This window comes from Dipodomys ordii, unplaced genomic scaffold (genome assembly GCF_000151885.1).
Source record: "Dipodomys ordii isolate 6190 unplaced genomic scaffold, Dord_2.0 Scaffold16, whole genome shotgun sequence".
In the NCBI taxonomy this organism is placed as follows: domain Eukaryota; kingdom Metazoa; phylum Chordata; class Mammalia; order Rodentia; family Heteromyidae; genus Dipodomys; species Dipodomys ordii.
In genome coordinates, this window is record NW_012267232.1 from 13,582,852 (window position 1) to 13,598,545 (window position 15,694).

Consider the following 15,694-nt stretch of genomic DNA (forward strand, 5'->3'; position numbering starts at 1 on the left):
CCTCAAATACTGTGTTTTTATGTACAGAAGTTCAGTTTGACAATTTTTACAACTTTCATTTGTCCACATAAGTGTTCAATCTGTCCTTTCACTCTCTGAGCATATGGAATATAGTAATAACAAGTGTCTTGATATAATTGTACAATTAATCTACCATCTGTGTCATTTTTCCTTGATGAATTTTCAGCCCAAATATGGGTCATTTTTTTCCATAGTAAAATGACAGGTAATCTTTCATTAGATGCCTGGCATAGAAATGTACACATTGATGGATACTGAAGAGCATTACAAAAATATTACTAATAATATTTTTGCTTTGTATTCTTAAAAATATTCTTGAGCATTAATAATCAATGCATGTTTGGAAATATTTTAATTTTTCCATTTTTTCCATTAAGGTTTGTTATTGGAGACAAAGTGATGATTAGGGTAATTTTCTTCAGTACTAAGGCAAAACTTAATCTGATTACTCAATATCACATGAACTATACATTTTTCCACTTGAGGTGGTGGAGACTAGGATGATTTCCAACCCCATGTCTCTATAGACAAGTTTAAGCAATTGTGAATTTACAGCATCTGTTTCCTGATTCTTCAGGATCACTGTCCTGTTTTGGCTGATGGACAGTGTCTTCTATCACGTCTCATCCTGCTTTGGTTGTTCCATGTAGAACAAAGCTCACTTTTAATTAAGGTGACCTGTTCCTTCTATCGAGTTTGCAAACTTTTTCCAATATTTTTAAATGCACCTCAAATAAAGTTCAATTGCATGTGTAAGAATAAAAGATATATAATTTTTTTTGGTCCAGTCGTGGGGCCTGAACCCTGGGCCTGGGTGCTGTCCCTCAGCATTTAGCTCAAGGCTAGCACTCTACCACTTGAGCCACAGCACCACTTCCGACTTTTTTTTCTGCTTATGTGGTGCTGAGGAATCAAACTCAGGGCCTCATGCATTCAAGGCAAGCACTCTACCACTAAGCCAACTTCCCAGACAAGATATATAATTATTAAGCACTAAGATAAAATGGATCTCTAAGCTCTCAGTATACACGGTTCAAAATCTAGGTTCTTGAATTCCTAGACATCTCATTCACTTCAGTAACTGTGACCAGAGTCAAGTCTCTCACCCTCTCAGTTTTCCTGTTTTTTATTTACATGTTTACATATATATATACACACATATACATTGAATACATTGTCCCCCAGCCATTTCTCCATTTTTTTAGCTTGTTTTTGAGTCTGGACAAGAGCAAATTCTCTTCAGAAGTGTAAAAACTTGATTCCTCTCTGAAAGACTCCTACCTATAAGAAATTAGACATGAACCTGCAATGGTTTATGCAATGTATTAGACAGTATTCCATATTTGTAAGGATTTGCAATTGATAAGTGTCTATAACCATGGGATTGACAGCTGTCCTGAGTAGGTGTTTTTCTTCCCCCTTTACTTTAAGACATGCTATTTAAAATTATTTTTCTGTTGTTTGCATTTCATATATTGTCTATATAGTATGTTAATTTATTAACACTATACTTTCCATGTCATCTCTCACATACTTGCAAATATTTACAAATATATTGCAAGTTCCAAATTTAACATTTTTGATCACTTAACAACTTGCAATATTTTCCACTACTTTAGAATCTTGGTTTTCTCAATATAACCTCCTCAGAATTTTTTTCTAGCCCTTAATCCTTCTTCCAAATCTGTTCCTTCACATCTTCCTTTTTTACTGTTCATTTGACTCCTGTTGACATTTTTGGAGTCTGTATTTAGTTTTTCCATTTGTGATCTCACCAACAGCAAAATCTCAACACACAGGTGACTATGACTTTGAAATATGTCTTTCAGCTCTATGCCTCTGTTAAATGCTAGATAACAAAATTTCTAGTCTAAATAGCACAATGGGAATGAATTAAAACAGCATTAAATCCCAATAACATAAATCACTGACAGCTGAGAGTGAATGTTGTAGAACCATGGTTTCTGTCTGCAAGACTACATACTAGAGGTTAATCAGGTACATAAACACAAAATTCAGAACACTAAGTATGAGAGAGAAGTGTTTCCACAATAGAGCTTTGTGGATTGAGTATCTATTACATTCACCTTTCATTGCCTTCATATCCAGCAAACTTGTAACTTGGTCATTGACCTCTTACAAATATCTATCCAATATAGATTTTTAGATGTTTCTGAAACTCATAGCATGTTTGTGGAAGGGGTGCTAAAAACTATAGAGTGGAATTAAGACACATGAGATGCTCAAAACAGTGTACTTTCTAATGATTGGGTAACAGAAAACTATTTGGTAAATGTAGGCAACAAAAAAAAAACAATTCAAAAACACTTTGGTTGTAGAGTTAGAGCCCCATTATAAAAAGTCAGTGCTTGTATCAATGGGGAAAATTGTAGGGATTGTATTATGTTGCTTAGACTGAAGAGAAAACTAGGCAAAATCCTTATAAGACCCAAAACCTCAAACCAGGGAAATTGTTTATTGACATTAACAAAGGCAGACATTTAACTTACTTTAGAAATTGCTCTTCTGATGCTAGAGCCTGAAAGGATAACGTGTGTGTATATGAATTATACAAAAGATATGAACCTTACTAAGTATGGTCTTAAGAAACCAGTTGTACGCCAGGCTCCGGTGGCTCACACTTGTAGTCCTAACTACTCAGGAAGCTGAGATCTGTGGGTCTCAGTTCAAAGCCAGCCTGGGCAGGAAAGTCCATGAAACTCTTATCTTCAATAAACCACCAGAAAACCAGAAGTGGTGCTGTATCTTAAGTGGTAGAGCGCTCGCCTTGAGCTGAAGAGATGAGGGACAGTGCCCAGGCCCAGAGTTCAGGCCCCACAACTGACAAAAAAAAAATGCAGTTTTGAACATACTACATGTAGAGAGATCTTGAAAAAAGAAGCACCTTTAATGGATTTTCTCTCCTTTAAATCAGCACCTTGATCTTTGGTGGTAGTTGGATCTGCAGAAAATAGCTCTGAGTGACTGTAATAAGCAGTGCAGAACTGTAGTGGAATTGAAGACAAACCCTTGAAGAGTTAGATAGATCCTTCCTCTGTGTATATTCCTAAGTAGTATAAACTACTCAGCCATATAACAGGTTCTTTTTGTTTTCAAATTAATCTGAAGTGGTGCTGTTCCTATTGAGTACATTTGTAAAATGAAGGAATCCATAAACTCATAGCCAGTGAATTCTGTTAGAGAAAACTTCTTCAGCTCCACGCCTGGTCAGAGTTCTGAATAATTTATGGAATGACTGTCAAATGAACAAGATGGTAAAGTGCAAAAAGCATACTATAAGAGAAGGAAACCCTGAACAAGTGTGTGAAGGCATGAAATAGCACGACACATTCAGGGATGTAGGAGTTTAGTAGTTGTAAAATGTACTTCAAAATTTCAATAAACATATTTTTCCATATCTATAGCATTAAAGTAGTTTCAAGAAAAGTGAACAAATAATTCACTTCTACTTCTTTCCTCTTTCCATTCCTTTATCCCGTCCCCTTGGTCCCACACCTTTCAAGTACTCATTTCCTGGTGTTCATTTGTTGACCTTTGATTTAGTCTTCCTAAGGAGTTACAATATTGAGTTTACTACTGGATCTACTGTGTTTCTATCAATACACATGTGTGTACATTTACATACTTCTCAAAGTATTTTACTTATCTAGTTATAAACTAATGCAAGCTTGCATGTATGAGAGAGAGAAAAAAGTAACCTTTGTATCTCTGGACCCTACTTACTGCATTAAATTTTTCAAGGCCCTTAAATTTGTTTGCAATTGATACAAGACCGTTCTTCTAATGGATAAGTAAAATCCCATTGTGTATTTATACTATATTTTCTAAGAAAAGTGAGGAAAGTGTGATTAGGAGGGAAGGGAGAATGTTCAAAGCAGTGACATTAACCAAGACACATTGTATTCGTAAACTTCTTTGTTGAATGGCCACCTTTTTGTACAACTATTTAAAGATGATTAAAAAGAAAGACAACACAAACAAAAATGAAAGATGAATCGATGCTTATGTTTTTACAATGGGTGACAAAATGAATCAGAAAAAATTATAGTAAGTGAAGTAAGCCAGGCCAAAGAAACATAGGTCCCATGGTTTCCCTTATTTGCAATGACTAGTACATGTGTAGGATAAGCATAAAAGGTCAAAAGCTATGTATATATGACCATATAAGATGATGTTAATCAAAATGAACCCCAAGATAGGGACATAAATATTTTTTCTTTCTTGCTATTGTTTCTAACATGTTTATAATGTACCATGTGATATTTTTAGTTGTTTCTTGTATGTTCCTCCCCGACAGTATAACCCATTTTCACTGTATTTGGTGTCGATGCCCTGCAACTTGTATATACAATTCTCTAATTTGGGGAGGGGAAGGGAAAAAACTAAATGCTTAAATAAAAATACAGGTTAACCCATTGTAACAATGAGATGTACAAGACATTATGTTGAAAATGAACTTTACAATTTAGGCAGGGTGAGGGGTCGGGGAGAGGGAAGGGATGGTAGGGGAAAAACAAAGGAGGAGAATCTCAATAGGAAATGTACTCATTACCATGCTCATATAACTGTAACCCCTCTGTAGAGTATTTTTACAATAAAAAACATACAAAAAATTAGAAGGGTTAAGAGAATTATAATTTGTCAAGTCTCTAGAAGACTATGGTAAGATATTTTGTTTCACTTCATGTTAAAATATTGGTGAGTTGATATCATAGCAATGCTTATACTTTTCATTTTCTTCTTCTTTTTTTTTTAGTGTGAGAATACCTTACAGAGAAGTTACAATTACACGGGCAAGATAACGAGTACATTTCTTATTCAACATTGTTGCCTCCTCTTTGTTTCCCCTTCCCATCCCTTCCCACACTCCTCCCACCTCTCCCCACCCGATCCTCTTCCCCTACAAAAGTTGTAAAGTTTGTTTTTCGACATAACGACTTGTACATCTCATTGTTGCAATGGGTCCACCTGTATCCCTAGTTAAACCGTTTGTTTTTTCCCTTCCCCTCCACAAATTTACCAACATCAAATACAGTGAAAGCGGGGGGTTATACCGTGGGGGAGGGACATACAAAGCAACAAAGAAATAAACTTATAAATATGTTAGAAACTATTGCAGGAAAGAAAAAAATTTGAATACTTATCTTGGGGTTCATTCCCTTAACATCAACTTACCTGACCTTTTCTGCTTGACTCAGATATATACTAGTTATTGCAAATAAGGGAAACCATAGCACCTATGTTTCTTTGGGCCTGGCTTACTTCACTTAATATAATTTTTTACAAGTCTTTCCATTTCCTAACAAATGGGGCAATGTCATTCTTTCTGATGGAGGCATAAAATTCCATTTTGTATATATACCACATTTTCTTGATCCATTCTTCTACTGAGGGGCATCTGGGTTGGTTCCATATCTTAGCTATGGTAAATAATGCTGCAATAAACATAGTTGTGCTGGTAGTTTTAGTATGGTCTTGTTTGTGATCATTTGGATAAATGCCCAAATGATATACTGTTCTTAAGTTTTCTCTGATACCAGTATAGACTGTACAAGAGAAGAAAACCTATTATAGTGGCAAATCCTCTGAATGTAAATTTTTCTTAGTCACATACTTGGAAATGTTTCCTCAAAATGTAATTGATTGGAGAAGAATTTTATTTAAAATTGTTAAAATTGTAGAAGTATATAAAAAATTTTAAGAATCATTTTGAAGCATATCTAAATCCTTCAAATGAAAATTAAATTTAAGATAATGCAATCACAACTCAATGTGTTTTAAATAACCTCATTTACCTCAACATTAATTTCCTCATCTTACCATCTCAATTACATTTCCATTGCAAATAGCTCTAACTTGATGATTTGTAATCAAGTTTATATTTATATTGTGATAACACAAATTTGTATTTTGATGACTAAATCATGTGATGCAATTATTTCAGTACATAAATTTACATAACTGCTCTGACCAAAACATATTTGTATACAGGTTGAGAAAAGGTACCTTTGTTGAAAAAAATATTATCAAAAACAAACCCAACATATTACATTGCTTTGAAAGTACAATTACTTCTAATTCATTAAAACTTACCAAGGAATACAAAGCTGTACATACTCAGACTCATTCTCATATACAATTAATCCATGTATGAAAAGTAAATTTACATGAATTCAGATTCAGTAGTATGTATTTTGTATAAATTATCAATATAAAGTTTAATCTTTAAATCTGCTTTGGTATTGAATTAAAAACAAAAGCCGAGGCTGTCAGTTTATACAAACAGTGGGTGCAACTAAGATGAAAGAGGTATTTACATAAACAATATTAAAGAAATCATGCATCTGGTATAATTGAATTACAATTCATGCTAAAAATTTTTTTTCATGCTAAAAATTTTTAAAGTTAAGTGAAATTTAAATTGGTGAGGTTCAATGATAGTTAAATTTCTATATTATATAAAAACGTTGTCTCATAGGGCCTAAATAATTTTCATAAGGTTTTGATGTTTTTGACATTTGATACAGGTGCAATCTCATATCCAGGTATATTTTGTCAAACATCCTGTTCCACATTGTCCTGAATCGTGGTTGCCTGCAGTGTAGGCTACTTTTAGCAATAATTGTGAAAGGTCAGGGGGCTAAGTTGAGAGTTTAGTTATCAATCTCCTTAACATCTCATTGTATTTACAGTTTCATGCTTCATCCTTCCCATTTAGGCTCTGAGGACACTTCCTTAGGAAAACCATTCCCCATTTCCTAATTCTTAGAAATTACCTGCTGCTTCTTTTCTTCAGCTCAAGGCAAGGGCTCTACCATTTGAGCCACAGCACCACTTCCTGTTCTCTAAGTGGTTTATTGGAGATAAGGGAAAAAACAATGGAGGAGACAACAATGCTTGATAAGAAATGCACTCATTACCTTACTCATGTAACTGTAACCTCTCCTCTATACAATATTCTTACAATAAAAAACTTATTAAAAAAAATAAAGTGTCTCACGGACATTCCTGCCTGAGCTGGCTTTGAATCGTGATTCTCAGATCTCAGTCTCCTGAATAGGTAGGATTACAGGCATGAGCCACTGGCGCTCCGTTACCTGCTACTTCTTTTATCATTATATACACATCCTTAGCATAATCATTTTCATATTACTATCCATCTCTTTATCGTAATCATTAAACCCTATCCATAACATATCTAAGACTAGATTTTTAGAACACTTCATTGCTTTGTCAAGCTGACTGCCCTGAGTTTCTCCTGAGGGTGTAATATTGTTTTCAAATCATTTCTGTTTTAATCAGGTGTAACATATAGTTAAAAAAGAAAATCTGTTCTGCTAAAGATCCTCTGTGCCTCTATCCCCGAATTCTTTCTTTGGTGAGACCAAGGACTTGCTCTCTGTCTCCCCTGACATTCTGTAAATTCAAAGCTGAAAATTTTGAAGTCTTATAATCAAACATCTTGCAAATTTCTTCTGATATTTCTAGAAATTGATCATTTATGAGGTATTTTGTGTTGGGTATTGTCTTTTGTTTTTTACTAGGATGGCTTTTGTTGTGTACTAGGATGTGTAGATAAGATTGTTTTGTTAGTGGAACATACTTAACCTATCCAATTCTAATTTAATACTTAAAATATGCATTTTTATATTTTATTGTATCTGATAAATATATTAAAGAAGCTTAAAATAAGTGTGTACTTCCTTTGTTGTTGGCTTTATCTGTGGTTTTAGTGTTGTTTTTAAATTATGTTCTCTACTGTCTACTACTATAATTTATGAATGATAGTTTTCTTCAGTGTTTAATGTCACAACTACATATATATGAATATGTATATTAATTCCTTAATATACAGTTTAGTTCTATAAAGAAGAAAGAAGTGGGTGAAGAAGGGTTGTATGGCTGGGGCTTTAATTCCCTTCTCCCTTATCTCCTTGTCCCCTATTCCTGGGGTTATTTGTTAAAAAATGATTAAAGGATTAAATATATTCATACATACATACATATATACATACATACATACATATTATAGCCTTTGAGAAGAGTGGCTGCATTTGTTTATTTTTGATGGTACAGATCTTTTAACTGATGACATCATACTTGTTAAATAGATGATCTACTACTTGAATTACATTTCTAACTTTTTTAGCTTTACTTTATTTCCAAATCAGGTCCCACATTTTGCCCTACCTGGCTTAAGTCATTGTAAGGTCCATTCCTGGATGGTGAGCTACCTAGGCAACTGGGACACCTGGAAGTGGTCACATCTGCATCCGCTGAGGTCACATCTGAATCTGATGTGGCCACCCCTTTCTCCCACCTGGTCCCACCACTTACCTGGTTCCACTTCCCTTTTCCTGGATACACCTTTCCCGGCCCCTACTCTATATAAGGCCTAACCCTGGGCCAGACACTCTCTTTTGTCAGCCGCATGGAGTGCCAACCTTGCCTGGTCCCAGCAGGTCTACTAAATTACCCCTTACCTGAATACCATGTGGGTGGTGCTGTTCTTACTCGGCTACCTCTTTTTAAAAACCTAACAGTCATGATCCTTCTACCTATGGTCTTCTGCATTCCTGGAATGACGGTGCTTTTGGCAACTTGATTGCAATGAAATCTGACTACCTTTGGGCAAAGCTAATCTTGAATCTGCTTCTACGTAACTGAAATCATGGCTCTGAGCCACCAGGCCTGCCTCCCAAAGATGAATTTCATTCTAACCGTTAATATATAAATATTATATTATATTATATATTATATAAATATATAAATAATCGTTAATATAATAAATTAGTTAGCATGGTAACTAATTTAGATTTAACTTCCAATTCTTGAAATGCACTCAGTATAGTAAGTTATTAGCTGTCTTTATGAAAGGAGATAGTTAATATCTTGTTCATTTTATCTCATTTGAGTTGACGAAAATGCTTGAAACACATTTTCATCTTGTCCTTATCTGGTTCTGACATTTAATTAATACTAAATTCACAAAATAACTTTGGGTTTAATCTTCCTGTCTCATCTCTTAATTAATAGTTAAAAGAGTGACATAATCTATGTCCAAAGTATTAGTAGAACTGATGCGGGCACAGTGTTTACTTTGTTGGATGATATTTAATTAATTCACCCAATATAATGATAATAAAACCATTTAATTTTCTGCTTTACACATCTTTGTCATTAGTATTTTTACTGGGATTTTGGGTCAGATCTTCACATCTACTTCTATAAGTTATAAACAACCAAATGTGCTAAAGTTCTAGCTTACACATCACTTTAGACCCTGATATAGCACACTGTGAATTTACAGTTTAAGCCTGATGTTTACCTATAATCTATACACACAAATTATCAGGTGACATTTTTCTGATATATCCATTCATATGGATGAATTGAAAGCATAAAACTATTTGATCGATTCCTACCATAATTTTATTTGCACTAAAGTAAAATAGGTTCAAGGCTAAAAGACTGAAAGCATATCTTATCTTGTTCTGAGATTGCATGAATTTTTCTAAATGAATCCCTTTTTCTGACTAGAAACTAATATGCAGAGAGGTTCCCGGACTGAGGTTTGGTAGTGGGAAAGGTTGCAGCAGGGTTGAAAAGCAGTCTTGGCCCATGAATCTAGCCATCAGGCAGGCAGCATTGCCTTTCTCATATGAACACTTGAACTAGAACAGATAGATAATAATTGCTTTTGACCTTCTGTCCTTTTTTCTAATTTCCCACACTACATAACAAATTATAATTCTCCATTGCTAAGGCGAATCACTGTACTCATTTGTCATACATTTTCCATATTGCATTTCAATATTCTCAGAAATTGAAAACCATCACAAGTACTTCATCTTAGAAACAAATTACAGTATATTGTCAAAATGGCTTTGTGAAAAACTGTGGCTTCCTATCTGCTGTCTTCTGTCCCTCAAAAGTTCGTCGTTTGATAGCATGGTCCCAGGTGATACTATGTACAGCTGATGGAAGCAGCAGGTGAAGAGGTGGGCAGAGTGGGTGGTGGTAAAGCTATCGAGGGTGCTGCCTTGGCAGGGATCACTTCTGGATTGCAGAGTTAGTTCTTTTAAGAAATGAGTTGTCCCAACAAAGAGAAAATCCACAGCCTCTGCAACCAGACTCTTTGCCTTTAAGTCAAAGAACTTCCTCCTGAGCCATCTTTCTCCTTCCTACTTGAGCTCCTGTATTGTTGATCTCATTAAGTAGTGGGATCCAAGGAAACTCACCTTGGGATGAATTGATGGGGTTACTAGATATTGTGGACTTTCAGCCTGCAAAACTTCAGTCTAATCAACTTATTTCTTAATAAAGTAACTATCCTCAGTTGGTGTGAGATATCAGCGAACAGTATTATTTGTTCTTGAAAAGGTTTACTGTCTGAAATTATAGGAAACAAAGGGACAAATGGTTAACAGTGTAAAAATTAACACTTATCTGAGATAAAACATTAACTGTATTAAAGATGTGCTTTCTCACAAACAACCTTACTTTAATAACTAAAGATGTTCTGAGTATGGGCAATAATTGCCTCAAAGCACTCATCTTTATTATCCCAGCCATAATTTTTTTCAAAAAAGCTATTCCTAATTATTATAATTAAATGATAAGATTACATTCAATGGGAATATTTACATTTATATGTATACATATTCTTGCACACATAAGTTAAGCATTCATTAGTGTAAAAAATCTAAGTTATATAGAGACCATTAAATCAAAATATTATTAAATATTTATCAACAAAATTTAGTTAAATTGCAGGTCAAAAATTTGGTAACTCTATTATGCTAATTACAAATTGAGTATTTTTCACTTTAGTTCTCTGTAATGATTGAAAACATAATTACCTTCACTTGATTTCACAACAACAAAATATACTACACAGTATTTTTCTACACCAGAGATCAGTTCTAAGATTATCTATCTAAAGAATGGGCATTTCAACAATAACACAGTTACTTTAATACATATGTACAGAAATACAGTTTATAAGACTATAATTAGATATATCATTCACTTGTTTAACTTAAATGATCATCATATTGAAGCTAGAAATGGATTATCTCATTGATTAGATAAAGAACCTATGACAGAATTGAAATTTTATTAGGTCTTAAAACAAATGCAATGTCATTTTAAGTATTTTGCTTATCTTCTTATAAAACTAGAATAAGTTGAAGCTTTATAAAGAACTCATAAAATACCATACACTTATGCAGAAATTATTCTTGTCTATGAAAAAAAAATCACATGTCCTATTTTGGCTAGAGAAATAAGAAAGTACTGAAGAGTATTTTTAAATGAATCTCTAATATGACAAACCCTAGAGCTTAGGAAAGGTAGATCGCTTTTACACCTTTAAACTGGAAACATCAAAAGCATCTGGAAATTGAATTTTCACAGTAGGGGCTGCAAAGAGAAAGTAAGAACATAACATTATAGTACTTAATTATCATAATTCACCCCAGGTGTTGAAATGCTCAGAAAAAATATACTTATGATAAGTATCAGACCTTGTGTTCACAAATTGCTAAAGACAGTCTTGATTAAAAGTCATGCATATTAAATAAGAATGATTAAACAAAGTTATGTTCTTTTTTTGATTAATAGTCACTAGAACCTATGAATTATATTGTTTCATTTATTCTGATCTGTTTACAAAAATATTTTTAAATACTTTGAAGGTATTCTAACAATTATTAAGATGTTTCACCATTTAGTAGTGACTTCTTTAAACATATATTTTAGGATAATTTTTATGATTATTTCCAGCTGGACTATTGATTGTCATAGTGAATGACAAATATTAAAATATAGCCAATGTTTGAAACATAAGAATCAATATTAAGAACTGATCATTTTCAAAAATTCAAGGAAATAACATATGAAGAAAAATTTAAAAATTGTGTCTGAATAACTTGGAAATTTGACATTTAACCATTTTAATTAAAATATAAAAGGAGTAATCAATAAGTACAGATATCACACTAATTTTCCGTTTCTTGTCTAGAAACCAACATATCAACCCATTTCTTGATTGCAATACCACAAATGATCTTAGAAGGAGGAAGAGAGAGACTAAAATGTGCTTTGAAGTAATGGTTTATCTCATCCTGATTACATAGTAAAACTTAACTTACCTGTTTTAAAAGCTCTTGGTGATTAGTCTTTTGAGGAACATCCATACTGTGTTCCAGAGTGATTGAAGCTTTTTACATTACTACCAGGTGTAGTAGCCTTCCCTTTTGCCTACATCCCCACCAGCATCTGTTATTTGTTTTCTTGATAATGGCCATTCTAACTGGGATGATGCAGAATCTCAGTGTAGTTTTGATTTGTATTTTTTTATGGCCAGAGATGCTGAACATTTCTTCATGTGTCTATCGGCCAATCTTATTTCCTCTCTAGAGAAGTCTCTTTTTAATTATTTAGCCTACTTATTAATGGGGAGGATGTTTTTTTAAGAATTTTTATTGAGGGTTAATATTTTTAGCTCTAGATATATTTTTGATATGAGGTTTTTTTTATCAATTGTATAGCTACTAAGGTCTTTTCACATCCGTGGGCTTTCCATTTATCTTGCTTGCTATGTCCTTTGCCATGCAGAAGTTCTGCAGTTTAATGCAATCCCATTTATCCAGTTTTCTTTTATTTGTTATATTTCTGGATATTTATTTAGGAAGTCTTGACCTGTGCAAAGAATCCTAGCATATACTCTATCCCTTCCTGTAATATTTTCAGGATATCTGTTTTTACCTTGAGGTCTCTGATCCATTTGGAGTTGTTGCTGGTACAGGGTGATATGTAAGGATCTAACTTAAGTTTTCAAGACATGTATTGCCAATTCTGTCAGCAATGTTTATTGAAGAGGCTGTTTTTCTTCCATCTGACTGTTTTGGCTCCCTTATCTAAGATTAGGTGCTATAGGTTTGTGGGATCATTTCTGGGTCTTCAATTCTATCCCACTGATCCTGTTCCTGTGCCCATAATAAGCTGTTTTTATAACTATGGCTTTTTAGTTTTTTTATTGGAAAGATACTGTACAGAGGGGTTATAGTTACATGAGTATTGTTACCTGCTCCTTTGCTTTTCCCCAACCATATCTGCCCTCTCCACCTCCCTAACTCCTCCCTTCCCCCCCAAAGTTGTAAAGATTATTTTTAACAGTGTCTTGTACATCTCATATTAACAATGGGTCAGGCTGTACCCTTATTTCAGCATTTTGTTTTTTCACCTTCCACTCCCCAAATTAGAAAAATGTATATACAAAATGCAGGACACTGGAGTCAAATACGGTGACGTCAGGGGTTAACAGGGTGGAAGAACATAAAACAGAAATAAAAAAACACATAATACATTATAATTACATTAAAAAACAACAAAGATAAAACCTCTTGTGTCCTTACCTTAGAGTCTTTTCCTTAGCACCATCTTATATGGTCATATGTATATAGCTTTCCACCTTATCTACTTGTCTGGTAAGATTATCCTAGACATATACTAGTTATTGCAAATAAGGAATCCCATGGGACCTATGTTTCTTTGGGTCTGGAATACTTCATTTAGCATACTTTTTTCCAAGTCTTTCCATTTCCTAACAAATGGGACAGTGTCATTCTTCTTGATGGAGGCATATAATTCCATTATATAGATATAGATATACATCACATTTTCTTGATCCATTCATCTACTAAGAGCATCTGGTTTGGTTCCATACCTTACCTATGGAGAATAATACTGCAATAAACATAGTGTACTGGTAGCTTTAGTATACCCTTGTTTGTGATTCTTTGGGTAAATGCCCAAAGTGAGATCGCTGGGTCATAGGGGAGCTCTATGTTGAGACTTTTGAGTGTGGCTGAAATCAGGAAAACAACTGCTTTTATAATAGCCCTATGAAAAATAAAACATCTATGAGTTAACAAAAGAAGTAAAGGACCTTTATGATGAAAACTTCATAAACCTGAAAAAGGAAATTAAGGCAGAACTAAGGAAGTGGAAAAACCTCCCATGTTCCTAGATTGGGAGGATTAACATCATGAAAATGGCAATACTGCCCAAAGGCTATCTACAAATTCAATGTGATACCTATCAATATTCCAACCTTATTCTTCAAGGAAATAGAAGAAGCAATCCAAAAATTTATATGGAACAATAAAAGATTCCAAATAGCAAAAATAATCCTTAGCAGAAAGAACAGTGCTGAAGGAGTATCAATAACAAATTTCAAACTCTACTACAAAGCCATAGCAATCAAAACAGCTTGTACTGGCACAAGAGCAGACCTGAAGACTAATGGAATACAACTGAAAATCCAGAAATGAACCCACAGACCTATAGCAAACTAAACTTCAACAAGAAAGCTAAAAAGTAGAATGGAAGAAAGACAGCCTCTTCAGTAAATTGTGCTGGAAAAATTGGTTAAACACCTGTACAAAATTAAGGTCGATCCTTATGTACCACCCTGCACCAGAATCAACTCCAAATAGATCAAAGATCTCAAAATCAAAGTAGAAACTCAGAAAACATTACAGGAAGGAATAGGAGAAACTCCAGGACTCCTTGGCACAGACCAAAATTTTCTTAATAAAGACCCAGAAACACAATTAATCAAAGAAAGATTGGAAAAATGGGATTGCATGAAACTGCAGAGCTTCTGCATGGTAAAGGACATACCTAGCAAGATCAATTAAAAGCCCACAGATTGGGAGAAGATCTTCACTAGCCATACAACAGACAAGGGTCTCATTTCTAAAATATACTTTAGAATTATGGCTTCATAATAGAGTTTGAAATTTGATATTGATATTTTTCCAGTACTGCTTTTCCTCCTTGGAATTGTTTTTGCTATTTGGAGTCTTCTATTTTTCATATGAATTTTTATTTGCTCCTTCTATTTCATTGAAGAATATTATTGGGATATTGATGGGTATTACATTGAAATTGTAGATAGCTTTTGGCAGTTTTGCCATTTTCATGATATTAATCATCCCAATCCAGGAGCATGGAAAGTTTTCCACTTCCTTAAATCTACTTTAATATCTTTCTTTCAGTTTTTAAAGTTTTCATCATGAAGGTCCTTCGCCTCTTTGGTTAAGTCAATTCCTCAGTATTTTTATGCTATTACATAAGGAGTTGCTTTCTGATTTGTACCTCCCTCTTCTTGTTGTAAAGCTCCAGCAATCTCACTCCTGGGTGTTTATCCAAATAATCACAAACAAGGCCACACTAATGCTATCAGCACAACCCTCTTCACTGAAATATTGTTTACCATAGCTAAGATATGGAGCCAACACGGATGCCCTCAGCTGATGAATGGATCAAGAAAATGTGGTGTATATAATGCAATTCTAGGTTTCCATCAGAATGAATGACATTGCCCCATTCATAAGGAAATGGAAAGACTTGTAAAAAATCATATTAAGTAAAGTATGCCAGACCCAAAGAAACATCGGCTTCATAGTTTCCCTCATTTGTAATCATTAGTATATGACTAAGATATTCCTACAAGAGGATAACAATAGCTCAACAGTTTTGTACATATGACCATATAAAACTATGATGATTGAAATGAACTCCAAGATAGGGAAACAAGGCAGTTTTTCTTTAATGTACTGTATAAAGTCATTTCCCTTTC